Below are 5149 nucleotides of genomic sequence, written 5' to 3' on the forward strand. Positions count from 1 at the left end.
GCACGGATATCATGATCTTAATCACCGAAACAAGATCTCTGAACCACAAGACACAAGTTGTGTCCCTTTCTCATTGATTTTGTTGCACGAGGCAATCGAAGGCGGCGAAACATTTCTGCCTTAGGTGAAATCTTGGATAGTTGCATGCCCCCCTCCAGAGTTATATTGCGCCAGAGTATTTTCCCTTAACTTAACCTTTAAAGAAAAGCTCAAAACCCAGCCTTAAATTTTGTTGGAGGAAACGAAAAAGTGGAGGGTAAATGAACTGAGCGAAACATGTATATATTAAGTAGAATTCATATTGTGTGATATGACTGAACTATTTAATGGAAACAAAGTGTTAAAAACTTGTTCGTGTTCGTCTCTTCCTTCAAAGCGATCGATGTTCACTCACACGGTTTGTGCTTCCTGTTTGTGCACATTATTATCATAGTTCGATTTTCAGATAATCGAAGTTCCTTTTGGAATTTTCATATTTCATTAACGGGTAGCGTACCAGATATTCTCAACGCACAGGACACGATATAAGCGTTATTAGCCGAACGCTGACTGATTAGTTGACTGGAAATTGGTCAAGTTCTTTCTGCTTTGCGTTTTTTCTTTAAATTATATTTTACAGTGCTCTTCTTTGTATTTGAAGTTTCAGTGGTTGAAATAATTTCCTGCTGGTCTACAATGTTGTATTGTTTTCTTGCTTCAAAATTTTGAGCAGGATTCACGTGAATGCTAGTTGCAATAATTTCTTCTGGAAACTAGCAGTTATGTGTGTAAAATACTTGGATGATCTTTGGGCGACATTCCCCACAAACCCCTTCTCAACAGATTTTGAGATGGCTACCGTCTACTCTCTTTCAAGCTTCATAGGGAGAATCTGGGAAAAGAGAACAAGGCGAGTTGAGCTGGGTCATTGAAAAATCTCATCTTGCGTATTGCCGTCTTACTATACAAAAGCCATTAATTTTAGCCGCCATATTGGCCGAGGAAGGCGTGAAGAGCCTGAAAAACTCATACCCAATCCTCGTTCTTGTAAGTGCTCCCTTACTTCCTTGTCAACCAGGTCTGAAATTGTATCATCTCCTCCCTTATGACTAAAATCGAGGAGGATTTTCCCTTCTTCCCTTATTTGAGAGAAAAATGCGAAAAGCGCTCGGCAAACAAATTACAGAGGCTGAGAGCTTTCATTTCCCAGAGTTATCAAGAAAAAACATATACAATCCCCTCCTGAACTCTTTTGATTTTGTTCTCATTATTGCTGATTATATTGGATCCCGATGGAAATATAGCTGTAGATTTTAAACCGAGTTCACCAAATAAACACCAGTACATCAGTACTATGTGTTGCCGAGGCATTCCCAATTAAAAACTCACCTGTTTTCCCAGTTGCATTTATGTTTTGAATGCCATTTTTCCCCTATTGTTTTGGTATTCTTTCGCTCACCCTGATATAAAATCTGATAGGGTTTTTCAGAAAAAAATTCTCTTTTTTAGAATCATTTAAAAGAGAGTCATCGTTGTCATTCCTGTGTTCAAGTTTTAAAGGATTAACATTACTTCTGATTTCTACCGTTTTGCATCCATTGTGTCTAAGTCACAAAACCTTCCTACGTACCTTTGTCTTGTAGGTTTGTTCCCTCGGTTTAAAATATTTGTCATTGTGGATTTCTTTTCAATTGTAATCGTAATTGACTATGGTTTTTAAGTAACCGCAAGTGCAACCGTAATAATATTTGAGATAATATTAACGGGTTGGAAGTGGTGACGACATTTGGCTGAAACTTGATTTGTTCATAATAAAGGGCACGGTTGTAATGTTTTGTCGTAAAGGAGGTCAATTGATGAAGTGTGAAGAAGAACCAACTTGAAGTTTTATGTTTAATTTGTTTTTTTTATTTCATATGTTCATTTATATTCTACATACTATTTACTATTTACAATATTTTTAATAAGATTTGCGACATCAGTCACAATACCAATATTACATAGATAGTACAAATACGTATTTCAACTGGGTGCCACAAAACCAAAACCAAATTAATCACCTTCGTTTTATCAAGAAGAAAGGGGGGAGGGGGGGGGGGTTTCTTGTTTTAATTTTTTTTCCTACATTGGAAATTTTGCGGCGTACTTATAAAATTGTTCCACGCGGGATACTATGAATTACTCTATTCACGATTAGATTGCGTACTTACCCAACATATAGTATAGTCACCATCAACAATAAGATTGCATTATTCTTCTTAAGTCATAAATACTTACTACGTTTATTTAAGTTACAAGGTAAATTTAACTCGAGGGTCTCTACAGGGCATTGATTCCTTCCGCTGCGATTAAAAGATAAAATTTTTGGGGTTAACTTTTTTTACGACTAATGGTTAAATTTATCACTTTTTATCCCTAAAAATTAATTTTTTCGCCGTTTCACGGCTAACAGCTAACCCTACTGAGACCCCTTACCTTTGGAAAGCAATTGTTTCGATTATCTACACTAAAATTATGAGGGAGCTGTGTATTCAACGAGAAATATTCAATTATCCAACGCGTTAATTTTTTTTTATTTACGTTCAAAAACATTAGACTTCTTTAACTCCTAATAGAAAATATTTAGGGAGTATCTCCATACAGTGTTATTTACAATGGACACTAAACGGTGCGAATGTTCTTGCATGACTCTAAATACGATCGAACTTCATACTATACAACAATGCGTTTCGCTGGTAAATGTTTTCTGACTTCATTACCACGAATGTCAAAAGAAACGTCGTTCATACTGTAATCACGATACAAGATACCTTTCTCTTCAAGTTGACTAAAAATACACATTAAAATGCTGCTAATGTACAGGGCTACTATGAATCACGATTAGACTGCATACACTTGCCCAAACGTCTCGGACGTTTTCTGCAAGATGACAGGGAATTTGATGGGATAGATTTGCTTTTCCACCACGAGGTGATGATCATAGGTAAGTAATAAGTTTATAACCAACCGTGCAATTTGGAATAAGTATGCAAGCATGGGTAGTTTTTTTTCAAAAACATTGCGCAAACCCTTACGGTGCGTGTAAATGTCGTGAAATCGGGGAGGGCTTGTTTCTTCTTAAGGGAACAAGAAATCAGCTTAAAAGATTTCTGGGAGTGTGCAACTTTGTATTCTCAATTTCAATTTCCGTACTGTTGGAGTTTAATTAATGTTCTCTCGACCAATTGACACTTTTTGGTTAATTGGAAATCGGCATGTTTGTCATTCCACACTGTATAATTGACAATCAAGCAGGCGGTGTGCGCACTCCGATTGCGCTGCATTGTGGTAGCTTCATTTTCAATATGGCGGTGAAAGCAGCAGAATTCGGCAGATTTTGACCGAACATTCCGTAAAAGTTAGGCCGTTCCTTTTTCCTTTCACCATAGGTCAATGTAATTTGATTTATTCTGAATGTGTAAAAGTATATTTTGTTCGTATTTGTCGCGTATTCTATGGTTCTCAAAGACAAACGCGATCACTGTAATTTGAGACCGGATTTCAAGAAGGTCAAATTTGATGTACGTCGTAGTTTGGAGCCTTTCAAAGATTTGGATGGCTGCTTTGATCCTTCCTTAACAGCTCTGACTAAATGCTCTCAAACGCTCTCCAACGGTACATGTGTTTCTCGCATTTTAAGTGCGGGTGTTTGAGACCGATTATGGCCGAGAAAAGGCTTATTGTTGCGTTACACAGTTACTATTATATAGTCAATTGTGTTGTAAATCTACTTTCCTAAGTAAAAGGAAATTAACTTATCGCGAGCGTTTTATGGTAAATCTACTTTCTTGATCATTAAACGAAGGACAGTTGAATTTGAGCCATTTACGGAGTCACTTGACCAATGAATAACTCTACAATGCGCACGGCGACACCGGGTAAGCCGGAAAGCAAAAGGTAGTCGATCGTTAAACGGTGTTGATTGCTAGAGCGACTTCTGCCATTCGCTTGCGCTTTTGAATCTTCTAACCTGAAAGGATATCCTTTAATGAATTCCGTTTACGATGTGATATTAAGGGTTAGTTTTCAGGTGTCATTTCCCCATCTGTATGTTCTTGAGGTTTGGAAAAGCCGGATTAGATTGCGTTACAAAAGGTATTATTTTCATGTGTGTGCGCTATTTTTTTTTTTTAAGTATTAGTCTCTCCCGCCGAATATAACTCCGAAGATACGTTTGTCAAAACCTTATTCTAGGTATTCTATATTCTTTAAGCATATTTGAAACTCTGTGCGTTTTTTAATAAACGTTGAGCGTGACGAATTTGGTGTTAGGAGGTGTAAGGCTTCTCCTTTTGCGAATTCCGTATTCACGCCCTTAAGTGTATGACATGGAAAATAGTTCGTGTATTAGAAGGTAGCTAGGTCGCTGCCTCTTTGGAATACATTTGCATGTCAAGGGACGATTCTCCGTTAAATTACTCGCGGATTTGATATTATTCACACAGCCATCAGCTGTGTGTGAAACTGCTGCCAAACGAATAGATTCTCGGGCAAGACTGCAGTTTCGATTCTTTCTGAATGTCTTCAATTGCCTCCTAACAACGAATTTGTCACGGAGGAATAACAGGAGTCGCACAGGCCCGCAAACACTTTTTAACTTTCGAAGGAACTGCAACAGACAGTGAATTTTCATCAAATTCCACGTTTATTCACGCTATCTTACTGCTACCAGAGATATTCACTCGACCACGACAGGATGCAAATGACTTATTTTTCATTTTACGACCATGATGCAACGCAATCAGAGTGCGCACACCGCCTGGCAATCAAGCATGAATTTACATTGCAAAGCGTTAATTGCGTGGGCGAGTATAACCGAACGTCTCCGCAAATTTTCCCTTCGTAAATCGACCGATGAAAAAATCGTCGTAAGTGGTCGTGTGTAAATTTGAAATTAACTAGTGTGTCTTTATATCGCTAATTGACTCATTTGAACTAAAGTCTTCAGTGCCACATTTCTTTTTAGCAGTTTTTAGAATTTTAAGGCTGGAAAGTGAAAATTCATGACCACAGCACTATAATTGAAATTGAGCAAAAACCTAACTTCGATGTGAAAAATAGATGTCTTGAATTTCCTCAAAGTATGGGTGTATATGATTGGAAAAAATTACTGTTATTGCACAAGAAAACC

The 5149-nt window shown here is 37.5% G+C and overlaps 1 protein-coding gene across 2 annotated transcripts in view; it reads left to right on the top strand.

Annotated features, from left to right (window-relative positions):
• Nucleotides 1-351, top strand: part of LOC113682605 (C-reactive protein) — an 11322-nt gene extending 10971 nt beyond the window's left edge. For both annotated transcript variants that reach the window (XM_089205218.1, XM_089205217.1), the window contains exon 5: nt 1-351. This exon is cut by the window's left edge and continues 733 nt beyond it. The gene's annotated coding sequence lies outside the window, so the exon portion shown is untranslated.
• Nucleotides 352-5149: the final 4798 nt, after the last annotated feature.

The sequence above is a fragment of the Pocillopora damicornis genome, chromosome 4, assembly GCF_964200805.1.
Source record: "Pocillopora damicornis chromosome 4, jaPocDami1.2, whole genome shotgun sequence".
NCBI classification, from domain to species: Eukaryota; Metazoa; Cnidaria; class Anthozoa; order Scleractinia; family Pocilloporidae; genus Pocillopora; species Pocillopora damicornis.